General features: G+C 36.5%; 1 long non-coding RNA gene across 1 annotated transcript in view; it reads right to left on the bottom strand.

Moving 5' to 3' along the window:
• The window catches only part of LOC103787887 (uncharacterized), a 275,878-nt gene that overhangs the window by 2,906 nt on the left and 247,505 nt on the right, over window positions 1-25,467 (bottom strand). The window contains exon 4 of the long non-coding RNA XR_013526465.1: window positions 23,630-23,727. This is a non-coding gene — a long non-coding RNA (uncharacterized LOC103787887). The remainder of the gene's footprint in view (window positions 1-23,629; window positions 23,728-25,467) is intronic.

The following is a 25,467-nucleotide window of genomic DNA, read 5'->3' as shown; positions in this document are numbered from 1 at the left end:
TTGGGTGGTAATCCCGCCTCTCATAGCCTACCTTTCAGCCAGTTTGTGTTAAATTCGACATCTCAATCTCATTTCAGCAGAGGAATGGCAGGAGGGTGCTATTCCCACATTTGGGAAAGAGGTGGTATAGGGAGAGTGGAAGTATCTAGAGGGAAGCTGATCTTGAGCCTACGAATGGCAACACGTTGAACAAGCATTGTTCCCAGAGCCAGATGATGCCTGGGGTGGGAAGCACACAGGAGGCAATGGGCGAACACACTGATATTCCTCAAAATGTCCAAACAGAATGGGCAAGGGACAGGAGCTCTGACTTCTATGATTTGGGAGTTAAAGGGAAGTGCGGCTTCATAAACTGGTAAACCCTGGGTGCCAGGGTATGCACCTGTGTCACCTTCTGGCTGCATGGTTTTGTGCAAGTTACTTATCCTTCCAAGTCTCAGTTTCTCCATCTGGGAAGTGGGGCTAATAATAGTGACTGCCACATAGAATTTTTGTGAAGATTAAATGAGCCATGATAATAACCCAATATATAATTACTATTGATACCATCATGACTAATCCCAAGAGTGCTCTAAGCAAAAAATTGTTATATTATACCTAATTGCCAGAATTCACGAGATGTATGGATAGGGCTGCTGTATACAGAAGAGGAGTTAGCTCCTCACTGACTCAGGCCTGGGAAGACAATCCCACTGGAAACTTTCAGGCTGCCTCTTCCTCTGCAAACCCACAGGACTAAGTCCTGCAGCAGCACCTCAAAGCTTTGCGTCCCACCTTCCTTAGAGACACACTGGCAGAAATCCATTTGCAGAAGCCCAGAGATGATTGAGATGAGAGGCTGACCCAGCAAACTCTGTGGGAAACCAGTGCCCAGGATTTAGTGCTAAGCTGCCTTGACCCATTCACCTCCAACTTGACTTTAGTAGAGACAACAGAACAATATTTTGACTGTAATTCGATCTGGATTCCTCAGTAGACGATCACACCTGTGCTGCTTGACCCTGAGTGTCATGCTGACCTGGAAGCCATTCGCCACCCTTCCTGCCTGCTTTCCAACTCTTTCCAACCAGGGGGATTCCTTCGGGTATCCTGGTTCCTGCCATGTGGCCGTGCTGGTTGTCCTTAGAGCCACCCCAGCTTCCCTCACAGAGGGACTGCATTCTGAAAGTTTCTACACAGCTGCACCCCCAAACAGTGTGACTAAAGTGCCCCTCCTCGGTACTCCGTGAATACACGATGCTTACTTTTATCATATAATTCTGAACAATCACTGACTTTCAAGGTCTTTTCTCCTACTGGAACATACGCTGTTTGGGAGGAATGGACCATGTCTTCTACCTTCATTTATTTCTGTTTCTAACTCTGTATTTAGACTTCTTTAAACATGTGTTAAACAAATTCATAAGTGAAATGAACTCAAGTATAGAGAAGTGGAAATAGAAAATGTATTCATTCACGAATTCATTCAAGCATTGACTGAGCACCTACTGTCTGCCAGACACCCCTCCAGGCACTGTAGACACAGCGGTAAACAATAGAACCAGTCCCTGCCTGGCGCACGCGCATTCCGGTGTGGAGGACAGGAGGAAGATGAGCATATGGCAAGATCTCAGTTGACAACGTGTGTTATGAAAAAAATAAAGCAAGAAAAGATGAGGCGAGCTATAATTACTTCACTGAGCATTTTAAACGCTTTTTTTAAAAGTAAAAATGTTGTAAATATTAAAGTACAAGAAAAAAGAAAACAGCTCAATTATTAATATGTTTTGAAAGCAAGTAATGGGGTTGATAATTCTGGATTAAATTTTTTTTTAATGTCTGAAATGATCAGAAAGATAGAAGAAGCAAAAACGTTAAATTATTTAATCTTCCATAAGAAGACTACAAAATCGTTATTTGGTCTTTGTCTTTTAACGTTATTTAATTTGTTTATGTGCATACAAAGATAATTTTACACAAAGAAATAAAGGTTTCTTTTGTTTTTTGTGTAGCATCTTCTTCCCCCTTTTCTTCTCCCCTCCTTCTTTACTTTTTTAATAGCGCATGAACTCATGATAGTGAACTAGTGTATAAAGGGAATCTAGTATGTTACCTTCCATATTGTTCTCCGTACTGAAGTGATCATTTACATCGCACATACACGTGTGCAGACACACACACACCACACACACACACACACACACACACACACTCTCTGTCTCTCTCTCTCTCTATGCATAATGAGCTTTCTGTTTTCTGTTGTTTTTGTAAAAATATAAAGAGCGAATATTATATACTCTTTTCCACACCTTGTTCAATAAAACCTCAGGTAAATCCTTCTAGACTGAAAGGTAAATTTCTAGTCTCATTTTTAAAAAACAACTATGTAATATTCCATGGTATGGCTGAAGCATATTTTCTCAGCTATCTCCTTATTTATAGGCATTAATTTTACTTCCAGGTTTTAATTTTGTTGCCACAATAACAAAGCTGCAATAAATGTCTTTAAATATATATCCTTATATACTAGTGCTCTTAATGTTATGGCTAGATTCCCAGAAGTGAAATTATTAGGTTATAGGCATATATATGTAAATTTTATAGGTACTTGCAGATTGCTTTTCATAAAACCATAACATTTCACATTGCCACCAACAATGTTAGCGTTCTTTGCCTCCACGTCTTCTCCAGAAGTAGGTGTTGTTGAATAAAGTAACATTTTGTTATTACTTGCATCTGTATTTCTCTATTTACTAGTGATTTAGATTTTGTTCTTGGGTTTTAGTAATTTGATGAATATAACTTTTAAGTAAACTTATAATTTGTTTATTTGTTTGCATCTATCTTTATAAAGCTAGCTGGGAAGTGCTTACTCATTTTTTATGCTTTGGAAAAGTTTGAGTGACGATGTTATTTCTTCCTTAAATGTTTGGTGAAAACTCCTGGATTAGAGCTTTCTTTGTTGGAAGGCTTCACATCATAGATTCAATGTTTAAGACATATGTAGTACTATCTGGATGTTCTGTTTCTTCTTATGTCCTCTTTGGTCAGTTAGATTATCTAGCAAATTGTTCATTTAAGTGAATTTTTTTGGCATAAAGTTGTTCATAATGTGATTTTATTATCTTTCCAATGCCATTAGGATTTGTGCCCAGACTCCCCTTAAAGAGATTATAGTGAAGCTGTAATAAAGTACCCTTTTAATTACTGAATTAAGAGTCTCATGCTCTACTGACTGAGCTAGCCAGGCAGCCTAATTACTGAATTAATAATTTCTATTCCTCAATTTTTTTCTAAATAAGCTTTTGTAGAGACTTCTTAATTTTCTCTGGACTTTCAGAGACTAAACTCTTATTTATTTTCTCTATTATATGTTTACTTTCTCTTTCATTGATTTCTGCTCTCATCTTTATACTTCTTTCCTTTTACCCTTTATGTATTTAATTTTCACTTCTTTTCCTAAATTCTTAAGATGGATACTTATTTAATGTTCAGCTTTTCATTTTAAATATATGCATTAAAACTGTCCATTTCCCTTAAAATATAATTGTAGTTGTATGTCATAAATTGTGATGTATTGTATCTTCATTATACAGTTAATTTTTTTCTAATTTTTGTTATTACTTATCTTTTGGTCCATGAATTATTTAGATACATGTATCTTAATTTCCCAACATTTAGGGTTTTTTTCTACTTATCTTTTTGTTATTGGTTTTTAACATTATGATCAAGCACATGATCTGTTTTATTATATTTTCATAAATTCATTGATGCCTGCTTTATGGCCCAGCATTTTTGGAAAATATTCCATATGATTCTTAAACATTTTGGCTTTTGAAATTCTTTGGTACCATGAACTTCACTATTAATTAGGTCAAGGTTGTTAATCACATTTTAAAAATTTTCTAAAATCTTACTGATTTTTGTCTTCTTGTTCCATCAGTTACCGAGACAGATGTGTTAAAATTTCCAACTCATGGTTGGAATTTTTTATTTCTTATTGTGGTTTAGCCTATTCCTCTCTTATATCTTTTGAATTATTAGATGTTCACAAATTTAGAATTGTTATGTCTTACTATTGTATTGACAATTATTGTGAACTGTCTAGTAATTTTTTGCCTTGAAATCTATTTTCTTACTGTTATTAATATAGCTATGCCAATTTTCTTTTAGTTAACTTGCATGGTATATCATTTTCCATCCTTTTACTTTCAATATTCTTTTGTTCTTGTTTTAAGGTCTGTCTCTTGTAAGAACCATATTGTTATTGCTGCTGCTATTGTTTTAATCTAGGCTTACAATCTCTGACTTTTGATTAAAGGTTCTAGTTCACTTACATCTAATCTAATATATTGGGGTATGTATTTACCATATTATCATTTGTTTTTTATTCAAACTAATTGTTCTGCTTTTATTTACTTAACTTTATTGCTTTCTTTTGCATTAAACAAGTATCTTCTAAGATTCCATTTTCTCTTTTTCAGCCTATGTGTTACACATTCTTTTATTATTATTTTAGCAGACAGAAAATCAGCAAGGATATAGAAGATTACCACATATATTACCACTAGAGATTATTGTAAATATTATTGATCTATTTCAGGCAATATAAGGGCCCTAAAGGCCTCCCATCCTGGCTTTGTCTTATTATTCCCATGTGTTTTAATTTCACATATGTTTTATACTCCACAAGACCTTATTATAACTGTTACATAGAGTCAATATTTGCTTAGATTAATCCTGCTGTTTGCTTCCCTGAAGGTAATTTGTCTTTCTACCCCGGATCTTTTAGATTTTTTCCCTTTGTTTTCAGTCTTATCAGTTTTACTACAAAGTGTGTAAGTGTGTTTCTTCCTTGCAATTTATAGTTTATAGTGATTTCTTGCATTTATAAACTATAAACTATATAGTTTATAGTTTCTTCCTTGCATTCTTAGAGTTTATAGTAACTATTGACTCATTTGTGTTCTTAAAATGTTGCTTCTGCTCCATCTCTTTCTCCTCTTCTTCTGGGTCTCTAATTACATGCATGTATATCTCTTCACCAGGTTCCATATGTCTCTTATGCTCTTTTCTGCATTTTCTATCTTCTTTTTTCTCTCTTCATGATTCAGGCCAGACGTTTCTACTTATACATATTTCAATATACTAATCCTCTTTTCAGCTTGGCTCAATTTACTTGTAAAGATATCTACTGAATTTTAAATTTCAGTCATTGTGCTTTTCCACTAATAGGATCTTTAATGTATGTAAGTGAAATAACTAAAACAAAAGGGGAAGGGTAAAGGGGCCTAATATAATGGGAATGTTTCTACATTCCACTTGAAATGGTGTATACTGATTTTAAGAACACTGAAATGTTAAGCATGTTTATCGTAACCCTAGAGCAACCACTAAAGGAACAGCACAAAAAATATGTTCCAAACACAATAAGTACATTAAAGTGGAGTAATTTTAAAAGTTCAAATAACTCAGAAGGCAGGAAAGAAAAAATAGAACAAAAATGAGAGAACAAGCAAAACAAGTAAATGTTAACTCCCAAGATATTAGTAATTATACTAAAAGTAAATGGTCTCAATGTGCCAGTGAAATCACAGAAATTGTAAAAATGGATTATAAAGTATATGCTGTCTACAAAATATTCACTTCAAGGATAATAATATAAGTAGGTTAAAAATAGAAAGATGAGAATGATACACTATTCAAACATCAATCAAAAGACAGTGGAGATGGCTTTAATAATATCAGATATAAGAGACTTCAGAGCAAAGAAAGTTACCAGGGGATTATATAATGATAAATGTTCAATTCATCAGAAAGACATACCAATCTTAGGTGTGTATACATTTAACACCATAGCTTCAAAATATATGAAGCAAAAACTAATGTAACTACAAGGAGAAATAGATATATTCAAAATTATAGTTAGAGACATTGACAATTTTCTCTGAGAAATTGATAGAACTTGTAGATAGAAAAACCATTAAGGATATAGAAAAACTGAACAAGATCATCAACTGACTGCATTTAATTAACATTTATGGGACACTCACTCAACAATAGCAGCATTCACATTCTTTTCAAGTGCTCATGGATTATTTGCCAAGATAGACCTATCTTGAGTCAAATAATAAAGCTTAATTAAAGAGCTGAAATTATGCAAAGTATGTTGTTTAGCAGTATGGAATTAACTAGAAGTCAGTATGAGAAGATAGATGGAAAATTTCCAAATACATAGAAATTAATATACTTCTAACTAATATTTGGGTAAAGAAAAAGTCTCAAGGGATATTTAAAAATTTTGAAATAAACAAAAATAAAAATATCTAAAGATTTAGAGTACAGCTAAAGCAATATTTAGAGGGGAATTCATTGCCTCATATTCCTATATTACAAAAGAAGAAAGATTTCAAATCAATAATCTAAATTTACACATTTAAGAAACCGGAAAATTAGGAATAAAATAAGCTTAGTACAAGCAGAAATACAGACCTAATAAAGGTCATCATCAATGAAATTTAAAATTAAAAAAATCAAACAAGCCAAACCTGATCTTTAAAAGATCAATAAAAGCCTGGGCATGGTGTCTCATGCCTGTAATCCCAGGACTTTGGGAGGCAAAGCCTCCACCTGAGCTCAGGAGTTCGAGACTGTACTGGGCAACATGGTGAAATCTTGTCTTTACTAAAAAATTAGCCGGGTGTGGTGTCAAGTGCCTGTAGTCCCAGATATTCAGGAGGCCGAGGCATAAGAATTGCTTGAGCCTGTGAGGCGGAGGTTGCAGTGAGCCAAGATAGCACCACCACACTCCAGCTTGGGCTACAGTGAGAATCCGTCTCAAAAAAAAAATCAATAAAAATAAAATTAATGTTGTCAGCAAGACTGACAGAAAAAAAGAGGCGATATCCAAATTACCAATGTCAGTGCTGAAAGGGTATAATACTACAGAACTTGGAGTCATTAAAAGGATGATAAGGAGATAACTCTAAATACATAATTCCACAACTTTAATGAAATGACAAAATCCTTGAAAAATAAAAACTACCAAAATTCAACCAAGATTAAGTAGATAATCTGAAGATTTCATAACTGTTAAATAAATCGAATTTAGTTAAAAAGCATCTCAAAAGGAAGTCTTCAGCTCCAAATCATTTTACTAATGAATGTTAAAAGTTTAAAGAAGAAATAATATATATAATATTACATTATATATATAATTCTGTATAGATAACACAAATTATAGTGATATATAATTGAATATATAACATGTGTCATGTATATTGAATTTATCATTATAAATCTATATAATTTATATTGAGTTATGTAATGATAATATATTTATAATTTTGACAGCTTTGGGGTACAGATGACTTTTGGTTACATGGATGAATTATATAGTGATGAATTCTGAGATTTTAGTGCACCCAACACCCAAGCAGTGTACCTTGTACCCAATACATGGTTTCTTATCCCAGGCTCCTCTCACACCCTCCCCCTTTGGAGTCTTTAAAGTCCATTATATTACTGTATATGCCTTTGCATGCTCACAGCTTAGCTCACCTGCATACTCACTTGTAAGTGAAAGCATATGCTATTTGGTTTTCCATCCCTGAGTTACTTCACTTAGGATAATGGCCTCCAGCTCCATTCAAGTTGCTACAAAATACATAATTTTGTTCTTTTTTACGGCTGAGTAGAATTCCATGGTATATATATACGACATTTTCTTTATCCAGTCATTGGTCAGTGGGCATGTAGGTTGGTTCCATATCTTTGCAATTGTTAATTGTGCTGCAATAAACAAACGTGTATGTGTGTCTTTCTCACATAATGACTTCTTTTCCTTTGGGCAGATACACAGTAGTGGGATTGCTGTATCAACTAGTATATCTACTTTTAGTTCTTTAAGGAATCTCCATACTGTTTTCCATAGAGGCTGCGCTAATTTACATTTCCACCAGCAATGTATAAGCATTCCCCTTTCACCACATTCATGCCAACATCTATTGTTTTTTGACTGTTTAATAATGAACATTCGGGCAGGAGTAAGGTGGTTTTAGTTTGCATTTCCCTGGTGATTAGGGATGTTGAGCATTTTTTCATATGTTTATTGGCCATTTGTATATCTTCTCTTGAGAAAAGTCTATTCATGTAATTCGCCCACTTTTTGATAGAGTTATTTTTTTCTTGCTGATTTGAGTTCCTTGAAGATTCTAGATACTAGTCTTTTGTCAGACGCATAGTTTACAAATATTTTCTTCCATTCTGTGGCTTGTCTGTTTACTTTGCTGATTGTTTCTTTTGCTGTGCAGAAGCTTTTTAGTTTAATCAGGTCCCACTTATTTTTTGTTGTTGTTGCTGCATTTGCTTTGGGGTTTTAGTCATGAATTCTTTGCCTAGACCAACGTCCAGAAGAATTTCCCCAAGATTATCTTCTAGAATTTATGTCTTAGATTTAAATTATGGTTTTATGTCTTAGATTTAAGTTTTTGATCCATCTTGAGTTGAATTTTGTATAGGGCGAGAGATAGGGATCCAATTTAATTCTTCTGCATGTGGCTAGCTAGTTTTCCCAGCACCATTTATCCTTTCCCCTAGTTTATGATTTTGTATGCTTTGTTGAAGATCAATTGGTTGTAAGTATTTGGCTTTATTTCTGGGTTCTTTATTCTGTTCCATTAATTTGTGTGCCTGCTTTTATACCAGTACCATGCTGTTTTGGTAACTGTAGCCTTATACTATAACTTGAAGTCTGGTAATGTAATGCTTCCAGATTTATTCTTATTGGTTAGGATTGTTTTGGTTATTTGGGCTCTTTTTTGGTTCCATATAAATTTTAGAATTATTTTTTCTAATTCTGTGAAAAAATGACATTGGTATTTTGATAAGAATTGCATTGAATCTATAGATTGTTTTGGGCAGTATGATAATTTTCACAATGCTGATTCTTTTATCCATGAGCATGGGATGTGTTGCCATTTGCTTATGTCATCTATGATTTCTTTCAGCAGTGTTTTGTAGTTCTCCTTGTAAAGATCTTAAAATTTCTTAGTTAAAAATATTCCCAGGTGCATATATCTATCTATCTAGAATATGTGTGTGTATGTATTTTGCAGCTGTTGTAAAAAGGATTGAGTTCTTGATTTGATTCTCCGCTTTGTTGTTGTTGGTATATACCAGTGTTACTGATTTGTGTATATTGATTTTGTAACTTGAGACTTTACTGAATTCTTTTATCAAAGCTAGGAATCTTTTGGAGGAGTCATTAGTGTTTTCTAGGTAGACAGTCATATCATCAGTGAACAGTGATTGTTTGACTTCCTCTTTTCCAATGTGGATACTCTTTATTTCTTTCTCTTGTCTGATTGCTCTGGCTAGGACTTCCAGTATTATGTTGAATAGAAGTGATGAAAGTGGGCATCCTTGTCTTGCTCCTATTCTCATGGGGGATGCTTTCAACTTTTCCCCATTCAGTATGATGATGGCTGTGGGGTTGTCATATATGGCTTTTATTAATATGAGTCCCTTCTATACTTAGTTTGTTGAAGGTTTCTATCATAAAGGGAGGCCAGATTTTATAGAATGCTTTTTTCTGCATCTATTGAGATTATCATATGGCTTTTGTTTTTAATTCTGTTTATGTGATGTATCACATTTATTGACTCATATATGTTAAACCATCCTGGCATCCCTGAGATGAAAGCCACTTGATCATGGTATATTCTACTTTTGATGTGCTATTGGATTTGGTTATCCAGTATTTTGTTGAGGATTTTTGCATCTATGTTCATCAGGGATATCAGCCTGTACTTTTCTTTTCTTCTTCTTCCTTTTTCTTCTCCTTCTTCTTCTTCTTCTTCTTCTTCTTCTTCTTCTTCTTCTTCTTCTTCTTCTTCTTCTTCTTCTTCTTCTTCCCCTTCTCCTCCTCCTCCTCCTCCTCCTCCTCCTCCTCCTCCTCCTCCTCCTCCTCCTTCTTCTTCTTCTTCTTCTTCTTCTTCTTCTTCTTCTTCTTCTTCTTCTTCTTCTTCTTTTTCTTCTTCTTCTTAGTCCTCTTCTTCTTCTTCTTTTTGTATGTCCTTCCCTGGTTTTGGAATTAGGGTGATACTGGCTTCATAGAATGATGTAGGCAGGATTACTTCTTTATCAATCTTTGGAATAGTTTCAGTAAGATCAGTACCAATTATTCTTTGAATATCTGGTAAAATTCACCTGTTAATTCATCTGGTTCTGGGCTTTTTGTTGGCTTTTTCTTTTTTTTCTTTACTACTGATTCAATCTTTCTGCTTGTTATCAGTCTGTTAGGATTTCTATTTCTTCCTGATTTAACCTAGGAGGGCTGTATTCTAGGAATTTATCCATTTATTCTAGGTTTTCTAGTTTATTTGCATAAGGGTGATCATAGTAGTCCCAAATGGTCTTTTGTGATTCTGTGATGTCTGGTGTAATGTCTCCAGTTTTATTTCTGATTGTGCTTATTTGATTCTTCTCTCTTAATCAATCTAACAGTCTATCAATTTTATTTATCTTTTTGAAAAACAAGGTTTTTCTTTCATTGGTCTTTTTTTTTTTTTTCCCGAGACGGAGTTTCTTGCTTGTTACCCAGGCTGGAGTGCAATGGCGCGATCTCGGCTCACGGCAACCTCCACCTCCTGGGTTTAGGCAATTCTCCTGCCTCAGCCTCCTGAGTAGCTGGGATTACAGGCACACGCCACCATGCCCACCTAATTTTTTGTATATTTTTTAGTAGAGACGGGGTTTCACCATGTTGAGCAGGCTGGTCTCGATCTCTTGACCTTGTGATCCACCCGCTTCGGCCTCCCACAGTGCTGGGAGTACAGGCCCTCATTGGTCTTTTGCACTTTTTTGTTTCAATTTCATTTAGTTCCGCTTTGATTTTTGTTATTTATTCTGCTAGCTTTGCATTTAGTTTGTTCTCGTTTCTCTAGTTCTTTGAGGTATGACATTAGATTGTCAATTTGTGATTTTCCAAACTTTTTGATGTACGTGTTTAGTGCTATAAGCTTTCCTCTCAGCATGGCTTTTGCTGTATCCTGCAGGTTTTGATAACTTGTGTCACTATTATCATTTTTTTCAAAGAATTTTAAATTTCTACCTTGATTTCACTGTTAACCCAAAAATCATTCAAGAGCAGATTATTTAATTTCCATGTATTTGTATAGTTTTGGGAGTTCCTTTTGAAGTTGATTTCTAGTTTTATTCCACTGTGGTCTGAGAAGATACTAAATGTGATTTCAGTTTTTAAAAACGTATTGAGGCTTCTTTTGTGTCCTAATATATGGTCTATCTTGGAGAATGTTCCATCTGCTTATGGGAAGAATGTATATTCTGCAGTTACTGGGTCGAATGCCCTGTAAATATCTGTTAGGTACATTTGTTGTAGGGTATTGTTTAACCCATTGTTTCTTTGTTGACTTTCTGTCTTGATGATTGGTAGAGTATTGAAGTCCCCCACTATTGTTATGTTGCTGTTTATCTCATTTCTTAAGTCTGGTAATAATTGGTTTATGAATCTGGGAGCTTCATAATAAGGTGCATTTATATTTAGTTAGTCTCTTGAAGACACCAGATATTTGGTTTATGATTCTTTATCCATTCTATCAATCTGTGTCTTTTAAGTGGAGCATTTTAGCCCCCTATATTCAGTGTTAATATTGATATGTAAGGTACTGTTCCATTCATTGTGTTAATGTTACTGAGATACTTTGTTTTTCTTCATTGTATTATAGAAGTAACATCGATTTTAAACAATCAATTTCAAAATAAATGAGAAGATAATACATTTCAGCTTATTTTATGAGGTTAGCAGTACTATGATACTAAAGCCAAAGAACAAAAAAGAAAACTATAGATCAGTATTCCTCATGAACATAGAAGCAAAAATCTTTAACAAAATATTAGCAAACTGAGTCCAACAACATATAACAAGAATCATAGACCATGATCAAATGGGCTTTATCTCAGGGAATGCAGATTGATTCAATACTATCTGAAAATTAAGCAATGTAATCTACCATATTAACAGTCTAAATAAGAAAAATCGTATGATTACATTAATTGATGCAGAAAAAGCATTTGATAGAATTCAACACCTTTTCATGATAAAAACTCATCAAAGTAGGCATAGACGTGAACTTTCTCAATATGATAAAGGGTTTCTACAAAAAATTAACAGCCAAAATCACACCTAATGCTAAAAGATGGAATGCTTTCCCCCTTGTTGCCTTTCCTTGAACTAGGCAAAAAGTTCACTCTTACCACTCCTACTCTATATTGCATTAGAAGTCTAATATGTCAATAAAAACAGATAAAAATCATAGAGATTGAAAACAAAGAAATAAAAGTCTCCCTATTTATAGATGACATAGAAAATTCCAAGAAATCTGAAGAAAAACTCCTGGAACTAATAGGCAAGGTAGCAAGAATGAAAGATACAAGGCAAACACACAAAATTATGCATTTTTCATATATACTAGCAATAAATAGAAACTGTTAGACCTAGAATTTTTAAAAAAATACTATTTACAATAGTTCCAAAATATATTGCAGTATAAATCTTACAAAACATACATAGAATCTGAGAACTATAAAACTCTAATGAAAGAAAGAAAAAGGACCTTAGAAAATAAAGAGGTATACTATATTCACAGATTGGGACAGTCAACAAATTAAAGATTTGATTTTCCCCAAATTAATTTATAGACAATGTAATTCCAGGCAAAGTCCCACCAAGATATTTTTGTAGATATACACAAGCTAGTTCTAAATTTTTTTATGAACTTCATACTACATATAAAATTTAACTAAAAATTGATCAGAGACCTAAGAGGTAAAGCTATAAAACTCTTGGAAGAAAACATAGCAGTATATTTGTATGACCTTGCATTTGACAAGAGTCTTGGCTATAACAACAAAAGCATAAGCAACAAAAGAAAAAAAAACATTATTTAAACTCAATGAAATTAAAACCTTAAAGTGTACAAGGCATTGGTATTAGTACTTTCACAAAGTTGTACAGCCACATCACTATCTAGTTCCAGAACTACATAACCCTTTTTTGTTTTTGTCTTTTTGAGATGAGCTCTCATGATGTTGTCCAGGCTGGTCTCAAACTCCTGGGCTCAAGCTATATTCTCACCCCAGTCTCCCAAGTAACTGGGATTATAGGAACACACCATTGTGAAGCAGAATATTTTTATCATCCAAAAGAAAACACTGTACACATTAAAGCAACCATTCCATATTTGCCTCTCCCCTTACCCTCTGGCAACCACTAATCTGATTTCTGTCTCTATGGATTTGCCTATTTTTCATATTTCATATAAACACAATTATACAATATATTGCTTAAGTGTCTGGCTTTTGTCACTTAGCATACTCTTTTCAAGGTTTGTTCATGTTGTAACATGTATCAGTATTTCATTTCTTTTTATGCCTGAATAATATACCATTGTATGTGTATACCATATTTTGTTGATCCATTTTTCAGTCAATGGACATGTGGATTGTTTCCATCTTTGACTATTGTGAGTAAAGTTGCCTTGAACCTTTGTGTACAATTTTTATTGTTGTTTGAATACTTGCTTTCAATTCTTTTGGATATATATATAGAAGTAGAATTGCTGGGTCACATGGTAACTCTGTATTTAACTTATTGAAGAACTGTCAAACTATTTCTAAAGTGGCTATACCACTTTACATTTCCACCAGTACTGAATGAAGATTCTTATTTTTCCCCATTTTCACCAACACTTCTTCTTATAGGACTAGACATTCCAGTGGGTGTGAAGTGATATCACATCATGGTTTCAATTTGTCTTTCCCTAATGACTAGTAATGCTAAGCATATTTTTATGTGTTTACTGGCTATTTGTAAAAACTTTCTTACAAAAATATGTATTTAGATAATTTTTCCATTTTAAAATTTATTTATCTTTTTATTATTGTGTTGTGAGAGTTTTTAATGTGTTCTGCACACCAGTCCTTTATTTTGAGAGGCCTTTCTCTGTCATCAAGACAGGAGTGCAGTGTCATCATTATGGAAGACTTGACTTTCTGGTCTCAGAGATCCTCCTGTTTCAGCCTCCTAAGTACCCGAGTCCATAGGCACATGTCACCACACCTTGTTAATTTTTTCTATTTTTCATAGAGATGGGGTCTCAATATGTTGCCTAGGCTATAGTTTCATCCATTCAGTGTGCTGTCTTTTGACCTCCCTGATTATGTTCTTTGATGCACAAAAGGGTTTAATTTTGTTAAAGTACAACTTATCAATTTTTCTTCTATTGCTCATATTTTTGTTGTCATATCTAGAAACCAAGGTCATGAAGATTTACACCTAGGTTGACTACTATAATTTCCATAATTTTAGCATTTATATTTAGGTCTTTGGCCTATTTTGAATTAATTTTTGTATATGTTGTAAGCTTGGTCAATTGATTTTTGACAAAGGTGCAAAAGTAGCTCAATAAAAATAAGTCTTTTCAATTAATAATGTTGTGACAACTGAATATTCATATAAAAAACACTCAACCTATACTTCACACTTATACCTTAGAAAAGAGAAGTCAACATGCTAGTTTAAAGAAAAACGAAGAGAATACTACCATTCAGAGTTGTTTTGGGGCCAAATGGCAAATAGATGGAGAAAGGGTCATTCTCTTCCTTTTCACATAGAACCCAGCCAAACTGTTACCTGAGTGACTGGAAGCTTTAGCAGCACACGGAATATGCACTTTGGAATGAGTAATGAGGGCTCATGCTAGATAATAGCAGTGACAACTTGACTATTTTTAGAGATGGGCTAACTTCGTAGTGTATTCCACCAAGTGCTGGTCCAAAGCAGCCATCTGAAAGAGAGCCCAGGAAAGTACAAATGTGGAGCTCTTATTAAATAATAATGATGACCCAATGATATCTAGGAAGTGGACACATTCCCTAACCCAATTCATTTTCTTACTACCGTTGAGAAACATAAAAACCACCCAATGCTTCTACAGATACTTTCTCCTGTTGCCTGGTCATCAATATACAAATTAAATAAATAGAATCACAGTAGGGAATGTCACATTTTTTGAATCAAGAGCAGTATTAGGATGGTGCTGGCAATGGTATATGAGTTGTAAATGTTTAACTTTGTGCATGATCTATCTTAGTCTTTCTAAATCTCTCTCTTTGACATAGGAGGCTTGGGTTCTTGCATTTCCCATTACTCATAAATTCCCTGAGTTGAGGGCTCTTGGTCATTCCCAAGCTGAAGAATAAATCTGAGTTGTAAACAGTAGCTGCTATAATGAGAAGGTATCATGGCTTATCTATTTGCTTCTCAAAAGTACACTTGTTCTAGAGAATATGATATGATTAAGGCATGAACATAAGCTTTTCTTGGCCCAGCTAAAAGTCTCATTCATCTTCAGGCAATCAGGAGGACATAAAGGAAAACTTGGCTTTGGAGTCAGACAGATACATCCTTGTCAAACCCCAGTGTAGTCAGGTTACAGCTATGTGACTATGAGCAAGTTTCTTAAGCTAACTGAGCCTCAGTCTCAAGAGTAACAATGGGAATAATAGTACCCATTTTGCAGGATTGTTGAGAAGATTAGATACAGTAATATAGGTGAAAATAAGTAGAGTGCTCAGAAAATGTTACTCTCCATTCCCTTTTCCCATTTAAATGAATGGCTGAAATTTTGCCCCTTGATATCTGTTTTAGCTAGGAATTAGGCTTGGCTTGGTGTAACACCCAAAATAACGGGGACTTAGAAATAAGAAGTTTCTTTCTATCTCTTCTAGTGTCTGAAGATTAACAATCCAGGTGGCCCAGGGACCCCATTGCTCTGCCATCCCTATGGTCCAGGATGACTCTCCACTACATCCACGCTCCACACAGGGTAGAGGAAGGGGAAAGAAGGCTCATGCACCATCCTTCGGGGAAACAATGAGTATTTCCTACATCACTTCCCTTCACATCCTCTTCCAGATCTTAGTCTCACGGCTACCCTAGCTATAAGAAAGGCTGGGAAATGTAGTCTGTAGTCATTAGTTTGAACAGCTCTGTGCCCAGATGATGATTGAGGGTTCCATTCCTATAGAGGAGAGGGAAATGGTTATTAGCAGATAACTTGTAGCCTCTGCCCAGTGTCTGCATCTTTCCCTTCCTGTTAGCTTGCAGCTGAAATCCTCAAATGTAATTGCAAACTATACATAATAATTAAAACCAAATTAATCAAACTATTAAATAATGCATATGTTAAGTTATATTAGAAAAACATGTAAGAAATCAGAAAAAGCAGAACCAGAGTATCACAAAAAGTCAGTTTCTACTGGTAAGAGTTAAAATGTACAGGGACTTCTTAACAGGATGGAGTCTGCACTGAACGCCTTCCATGTTCTCCTCCAGATCCACCCCTCCTCCATCTCCTTGTTGCTCACTCCATCTCCTCAGGAGACTGACTTGGAGGGGCCACACTGTCAGCTCTCTCACCCTTTGCTTCCACTTGGGTTTTGCCAATAGGAAGCATCAGCAGGAAACTGAGGGGAGATTGAAGGCAGCGTTGGGGCACTTAGTTCCCCAGCTGTCCCGCAGTGTGGCCGCGGGTTGGCTGTTCTTTACCTGAGGTTAGTTCCCATAGAGAAGCACTTCCTTTTGGCCCTCCCATTTCCAGGTTTCCACAACTGCTCTCACTCCTTTCTCTTTCCAGCATAAGGAAAGTGATTGATGGTCCCCTGCCACTTCTAGCTCCAGGTATGATTACCACATTACCACTTGTGGTTTCTCTGCACCTGAATCACACTTTTGCATATAGAATCTCTTCAAATTACCCACTTAGAATAAGCCATCAATTTCCTTCCAGGATGAAATCCATGCTTGATGTTCCAAACACTATAGCATCAGGATACACAGAGTGAAACCCATTAGACTTGTACGAAGAGATTTAAAAAGCAAATTTTCTTGAGGCATTTTTAACCAGTCATTGTTTATCAAAACAGTGTAAGTGGTAATGTAAAAAGTTTGCATCCTAGATAAAAAGAATGGGTACTATTTTCAAATGTCCATGGACAATTTAGAACATTGAACAATATCTCCAACACGTATGGCAAAAAGTAATGTTCTTAACATATTAAGAACTTTGAAACAAAGTTATAAGAACAACATTTGCAGTAGAAAAGTTAACACATTAAAAAATTAATTACTGGTAATCAAAATATGCAAATTAAAGCAGCAATAAGTTATCTTTTTTCACCTATCAAATTAACAAAGATTTAGAAAATAGTGGTAGCAAGAGAGTGATATGACAGTGTTGTTCACAGCTAGTGGGAGTATGAACTGATTAAAAAAACTTTCTAGAAATAAATTTGTCCTCTATGTGTCAAGAAACATCTGAAAATTTATACTCTTTCAATCAGTAAATCCACTTTCAGTAATTTATTAAAAATAAATAATAATAATGTAGACTTGTTTAAGGATGAGTAGTACACATTTATATAGCAAAGTGGAAATAGTCTAGATAATCAACAATAGTTGGTGGTTATGCTATGGTATATCATCATGGTATATCAATCTATTAAAAAACATACAGACATTAAAATAGGGTTTTCAAAAAATTAAATGAAATGGGACAATATTCCCCAAATATTAACTTCTTGTTGCAGCATATAAAACTATAGAAAAGGATTGATTCTTAAGTTAAAATATGCATAGAAAATTTTATTAACAGTGTTCACATGAGTAGTAAACTACAGATAATTTTTATGCCTTTTTAGACTTTGCTGCATTTTCCAAATGTTTTACACTGGTACATACTTTTGTAAAACAATGTATTTTTTAAAAAGCAGCAACATTCTGAAAGCCTCAAGCTGCCTAAGAAGTAAGTCATTTTCACAAAATTGCGTAGAGTTTCAGAAGCACAGGTGATCCTAATAGAAGACACATCTTTCCCACCTTACACTCCTCCATACCCAGTACATCATTCTGACAGAAAAAAACAAATACTTTTTCCTTTCTACTCTCACATACCACTCAACACAACACTTTGACACCATACGTGTGTGGGTTTCTCCCCACACACCAAGAAATTCTCCAGTGGATTGTCCTATAATTAAATTTACTTCTGAGACAATCAACCTGGAGATAGTGTCAGATTCCACAGGTCAAGGGTTTAGTCCCACAAGACTGCCCTCACTTTGGATGCCAATTGCAAGCCCCAGGTTATGGCCTGTGCTTTTGACTGACCTACTATAAATAGGGCTTCCCAAAAATCCCCTTCTGGGGTTCAGTTAATTTACCAGAGCTGCTCACAGAACTCAGGAAAACTTTACTTACATTTACCCATGTATTATATAGGATATTGCAAAGCGTACAGATGAACAGCCAGATGGAAGATTGGCATAGGGCAATAAATATGGGAAGGGACATGGAGCTGCCATGTTCTCTGCAGGCATGCCATCCCCCAGGCACCTCCACATGTTCAGCTATCCAGAAGCTTTCTGTACTTCTGGGGTTTTATGGAAGCTTTCTTATGTAGGCATGATTGATTACATCAATAGCTGCTGGAGATGAACTTAACCTTCACTCCTCTCCCATCCCCAGAAGTTGGGGGATGGAGCACCATGACAGTGTACAAATGCTATGGCAATGTCTGAAAGCGGGAGGAACCTCAGTTCTGGGAACTCCATGCCCCTTTCTTAGAAAATTCATGAATAATCCACCCCTTACTTAGCATATAATCAGGAAATAACCATAGGCATAGTCAATCAAGCAGCCCACACTGCTGCTCTGCCTATGGGGTGATCACTTGTATTCTTTTACTTTTTAATAAACTTGTTCTCACTTAAAAACAAAACAAAACAAAAAAAAAAACAGGGAATTTGGAGGGGTGGAAGTGGGGCTGAAAGCCCCAACCTTCTAATCATGCTTGGTCTTTCCAATGATCATCACCTATTCTGAAACTAGCAAGGGTGCCCCAGCCACCAACCATCTCATCAGCATTCAAAAGTCATTCTTATTACTCTGGAGATTCCAAGGGTTTTGGGAACTGCATGCCCTAAAACAGGAACAAAGCCCAAATCTACATTTCACAATATCATAACTTTCACAATATCATAATTTTCTTGGATAAGTCTTCTTACTCCAAAAGAGATTTTGAGCTATCTCAATACAGTTTGAAATAAGCACATTTGTTGCCAGGATGAATCATTTTTAGAAAGGTATGAATTCAAAAAGTTAAAAATGTAATAGGTGGTGGACTTCCTATAAGACTTGCTATAAAATAACATTAATTAAGGCAGTATTATAGTGTCATAAGTATGAACATATAGATCAGTGGCACAGAATAAAGAGTTCTGTAATAGACCCACATGTATGTTGCCAATTGACTCACAAGAAAGAGGACAAGATAATTCAGTGAGAGAAAGGACAGTCTTTACAACAAACGATGCTGGATCAAGTGGATAGTTAAGTGAATTTTCAAGTGAAAAAAATAAATGAACTTTGACCCTTACCTCACACCATACACAAAACAATATTCACAATGGATCAGGGAACTAAGCATAAAAGCTAAAGCAACAAAACTTCTTGAAGAAATCATAGATCATTTTCATAACTTCAAGGTATCTTTTTAAAATTTGAGCATAAAAGCATGATCATAAGAAGAAAAACTAAAAAAATTAAACTTCATCAAAATTAAAAACTTCCATTTTTTAAAAAAGATCATTAAGAACATAAAAAAATTAGTCACATCCTGGATGAGGGTATGTGTGTAAATATTTGCAATACATATATCTGATAAAAGAGCTATAAAAGAATACATAAAGAATTCTTAGAACCTATTGATAAAAAGTAAAATAACCTAATAAAAACCTACAAAATACAGTATTTTTCCTTTACTCCTCATCTGCTTCCCAAATATTTGAAAAGAAATCCTTATAACATATATCCGATACTAGACAAACACAGCAATAGATGGAAAGGAATGTTGCTAGCAAAATAACAACAACAAAAAAGGCACAACATATTTACATTCCCATGGGAATTGCATGTCCAAATTTTATTCTAAGTCCTAAGTTAAGGATTATGTGTATAATGATTAGCTATAGTAAATTATAAGAAACTGAATATTGCCAAAATGGCCCCAGTAGGAAATTGGTTAAATAAATCATGATACATGCATACAATAAAAGTATGTGCAGCCAGTAAAAATATTGTAGAAATATAAGCATTGGCATGAAAAGATATTTATATTATATTGTTAAGTGAAAAAGCAAAGTATAAAAAATATGTACAGTAAAATTCACTTTTAGTAAAGAAAAATTTATTTATGTAAACCAATTGTCTGAAATGCAATCTTGTTACCTCTGGGAGTGATTACAGGTTGTTTTTATGTTTGCAACTTTATATCTTCCTCATGTTACTAATCACTAGCCTAGTATCTTAGTCCATTTTGTGATGCTATAACAGAATATCTGAGACTGGGCAATTTATAAAGAACAGAAATGTATTTTCTCACTGTTCTGAAACCTAGGAAGCCCATGATCAAGGTGCCAGATCCTCACACAGTGAAAGGCTCAAGGGCCAGAGGGGATCAACTCTCTCCATCAAGCCCCTTCATAATGACATCTAATTCCATTTGTGAAGAAAGATCCCTCATAGCTTAATCACCTCCCAAATGCCCTACCTCTTGACACTACCATGGCCTCATCTCAATATTGGAGGGGACACATTCAAACCATAGCGCCTAGTAACCCTATCAATGATTCATGCTTTTATGGGTCGAAGATTATTGCTATTTGCTGGTGAAGTTAATCCACAGGCTCCTCTTCTGGCTCCTCTCCCTAGCTTCCCCAGCCTTTATGTCTACCCTTACAGGCAGGCATGGGCCCCTCTCCATGTTCTCCTGCCCTTAAGGAACAACCAGTTCTTTCTGGCTGCTTTCTAAGCATGGCTTTTGGATTTAGCATGAACTGCATTCCATGTGGTGCCCGACATACTAATTTGTTCTTCTGTTCTCTTCCACTCCGTGCCTCGAATCCTTTCCTATTTTCCTTTCCTTCTTTGTCATCTTTTGCAGATAGATATTTGGTCTGGTTCCCAGAATCTCAACTTACAAATCACTTAACTGTACCCAGAGCACTTGCTTATTCAACTCTCTTATGTTGCTTATCCCTGGATGTTCAGGCTTTGGTCTGTGTTTAAAGCTTTTGTTGAGTACAAGAGAGGGTCTGTTGTTTCTTTCTGCTCAGCTTCTTTTTCCTACACCTCTCTTCCAGTGAAAAATAATTTCTTGGCCACAGCCATATGGTGTCTTCTGGATCATAGCAGTTTGGTCAGGCATTGGGATATGATATCAGCTGGCCAATCAAATCCCCTCCCTCTTGGGACAAAAGCTGTAAGGAGGAGAGTCCTAGAGTCTCCTTGTGACCATGTCCCCCATCATGCATGAGAACCAGTCTGACAGAATCAAGTTCACACACAGATAAGAGAGATGGATGAAGAAAACAGTCCACATGGTGTTTGTTCCCTCGATCCCGCTAACCCCGAGGTCAGTTCCAGTCCTACTCTTGCTATGGGCTGATTACATTTGTCAATAAATGTCCTCTTCAGTGCTTTGAGTTAGTTTGAAAAAAAAATGCTGTCACTTGTAACCGAGTGTTCTAATCATTTCAGATCCCTCAGAGCCATGACTTGGTGTCACAGTGGCTCTTTGCACTCCTCCCTCAGAAAGTTGTCTTACCTATCTTCATACTCTCAGCACCCGCCTCTGTGCAGTCAATAGAAGTTTTCGACTGGGCGTAGAGAGACATGGGTTCCACTTCGGGTTCTGTTAGCAAAGGCTATGTGAGTGAGGGGAGAGCCTTTACCCAGCTGTCAACTTCCTTATATACAAAAGAGGGCCTTTAATTAGGCAGGTTCCAAAATTCCTGCCAGCTCTAACATCGGTTGGTTTTCTGATTCCAAAGTCGACATCTGCAGGCTGACTTAGGGAGAGCTCTGATCCCATAGTTGCTCGTGTAGCATTTCCAGTTGCATGTCTCACCATCATCTCAAACTCAACAACTCTGAAACCAGCCATAATGTCCCCACACAGCCTTGTCTTTTGTGTTTCAGTCAGTGGGACCCCTGTTTTTCTAGACACCAAGACTCAAATATTTGAAATCATTTTTAACTGCTTACAAGCTCTTATCACATATACTTAAGTGGTCCTCAATGCTATTATCTCTCCCTAAAAAAATTCTAAAAGTCATCCTGGCTTTGGCTTTTGTTACTGTATGCTAAGCTCTGTCTAGATCTGACTATATCTATCTCTGTCTCTTATATGTGTCTATATTGTTATCTTGTCTGTATTTGCATCTTCATCTATGTCTACACCTCTGTCTATATCTGTACTCATATCTATATCCATATCTAAATGATCTCTATACCCATTCTCTATCCCAAGTTCCAGGCCCATATCTTTCAAACATATATTGAAAATTCCTACCTGGATGCCTGCGTTAGTTTATTCTTGCATTGCTATAAAGAAATACCTGAGGCTGGGTAATTTACAAAAAAAAAAGAGATGAAATTAACTCACAGTTTTACAGACTATACAGGAAGCATAGAACCGGCATCTGCTGGGGAGGCCTCAGGGAGGGGAGTTTTACTCATGGTGGAAGGTGAAGTGAGAGCAGGCACATGCCATGGCGGGGGCAGGAGCAAGACAGAGAGTTGATGAAGGAGATAAGTCACACTTCACAGCAATCAGATCTCCTGAGAACTCACTCACTGCTGTGAGGACAACACTGAGCCATTCATGAGGGACCCATCCCCATGACCCGATCACCCCCCACTAGGCTCTATCTCCAACATTAGAGATGACATTTCAACATGAGATTGGGGTAGGGACAAATATCCAACTATGTCAGTGCTTTTCAGGTATCTCAAATTCATTATCATTTGTTCAAATACCTATTTCTCCCATGTTACAGGTTTGGAGTAATCACCATGTAATTTATTTCCCAAGCTATAAATCTTAGATACAAACTTAACTCCTCCTCTGCTCTAATAATTCCCCTATAACCCTATAAACTCTCCCTTAGAAATGGCTCTCAAACCTTCCCCTACTCCCCTGGATCCATCTGCTCAAATTGCCCTAGTTCAGGCTTTTGTTGTGTCTCACTGAACTGCTGCAATGACCTCTGGCAACTCTCCCTGCCTCAATTCTTAGCCGACCCTACCCATTCTTTCTACTAATGCTAGACTGTTCTTTTCAGGGCACTAAACCAACAAAGTCTATCTACTGAAGGGCAATTTTCAAGGGTCACCCTTTTGCTGAAGTATCAAGTCCAAATGCCTTAGCATGGCCTGAAATGATAAAAATGATAACAGGAAAGTGCCTTAAGAACAACAGGAGGTATTCAGAAATTATTTCAAATGGTTTCATACAGAGCTTCCCAGGGAATTCTCTGAGGAGCACAGCTACAATAAGAAATATGCAAAGATGGCCAGACACGGTGGCTCACGCCTGTAATCCTAGCACTTTGGGAAGACGAGGTAGGCGGATCATGAGGTCAGGAGTTTGAGAACAGCCTGGACAACATGGCGAAACCTTGTCTCTACTAAAGACACTAAAAATTAGCGGGGTATGGTGGTACGTACCTATAATCCTAGCTACTTGGGAGGCTGAGGCAGGAAAATCGCTTGAATCTGGGAGGCTGAGGTTGCAGTGAGCCGAGATCACGCCATTATACTCCAGTCTGGGCCACAAAAAAAGAAAGAAAGAAGCAAAGATGAAGAGTGGTGTATCTCAAGAAAATAAGATTTCAAAATGAGCTCAGGCTTGGAAAAAATGCAAAAGTCATCTTAGGTATTGGTCTCTAGTGAGAGGATCAGGCTGCCACTAGAGAGAATTTGCTCAAGGTGATAATGAAGATGCTCAAGCTCAAAGTTTAGTCCTTGATGCCAGAGGCGTGATCTGCTTTCTCTCCTGTATTCAGTCTCTGGCAAGTTGGATAAATCTGGTAGATGCTTCCACTGCTGGAGTGGGCCTCCCAGATCACTGCTGTTCTGGGTTTTAGGGATAACACTCTTCATCACGTACCCTCATCTTCTTCCCAGGATTGCCCATCCTCACTTGGCAAGATCACCAGGGTCTGAGACTGGGCTCACTTGAAGAAGAGAAGATGGTGCAGCATGTCCAAGGGAGACCTGGTTCATTTCTGCGCTGGGTCTTGGGGCAAAGTGCTGGCTGGGAACAAGGGACCCCTTTGCTTTATTTCATCTTTTGTGCTTATATTTCCTTTTGGAATTCTGGGGAATGCATGCATTGCAAGCAGGATCTGGGTGCCCACACCTGGGCCATTTGTGAGCCTATAAATATCCATCAGTAGGCTGTTCTGATACAACTTAAAACCCCATGATTACTTTTGTCATACAAAGCAAGAAGAATGAGGGAGGATGGGAACACGTTTTCTGGCAGATGGTATCTGGGAACAGATGACAAAGAGAAGACAGGTCAGTCAACTCCTACTGAAAGGAAAAATTTGGCTTTCTCTGTCCAAGACAGAGATCTTCATTCTAGGAAGTACAGAACAAATGTGGTTACAAAGGAATGTGAATGTAAAAATAGGATTGGGTGGTAAGAGAACAATTTATTGCTTTTGAAAAAAAATTTAATGGTTAAATTTTTTTAACTTTAAAGAGCAATATGAAAGTAAAATGTAGAAGGAAAAGTTCCTCATGGCCCCACTAGCAGAGGTAAACCTTAACACCTTCATCTAGTTCCTTCTATCCCTCCCTTTTGTTTTACTGTACACATATTTTTCTTCTGTTTATTTTTCAAATCACAATCTGACAATCCACAAAATTTATATTCTGCTTTTTACGTGAATATCATGGAATAATTATATTTGTGATTTCTTGCACAGCTCTTATGAACCTTTGTTAAGTCAGCAAATATTTATCCAGCACCTACAGTGCCCCAGGTATGGACGCTTTCCTCCTGGCGTTTGCAGTCAGTGAAGCACAGGGACAAGTGAGCCCACAGGTACCCGGCTCTAAGGACCAAGAGAGGACATTTGGGATCTGGGGGAGCACGTGGGAAGGGCCCAGATGTGTGTGGGGTGGGTGTCACAGAAGCTTCCTACAGGAGGAGGAGTCTAAGCTGAGCTCTGTAGGATGAGTGAGAATTGGCCAGGAAAAGAATGTGAGAGGACAAAGGGTGTCCTGAGGTCTGGATGAGAGTGAGAGTGTGAGAGGCTGAAGTAAGTTCTTTCTACCAAGGATCTGAACAGCCGAAGTGAATGCTTCGAATGCACAGAAGGGGACAGTGATATAAGAGGCAGAAGCCAAGGGGGAGGTTGAGTGGGAGGCAGGGTCATGATGGGCCCATCAGCCACACAAGCCTTGTAGAGGAGTCTGAGCAGTGTCTTGAAGGTTATAGGAGCAGAAGGGTTTTAAGAAAGGGCCTGGCATGGTTAGGTCTGCATTCTAGAAAG

This window comes from Callithrix jacchus, chromosome 14, assembly GCF_049354715.1.
Source record: "Callithrix jacchus isolate 240 chromosome 14, calJac240_pri, whole genome shotgun sequence".
Lineage (NCBI taxonomy): Eukaryota > Metazoa > Chordata > Mammalia > Primates > Cebidae > Callithrix > Callithrix jacchus.
The sequence above is the reverse complement of the archived record's forward strand: the minus strand, read 5'-3'. Positions and strand labels throughout refer to the sequence as shown.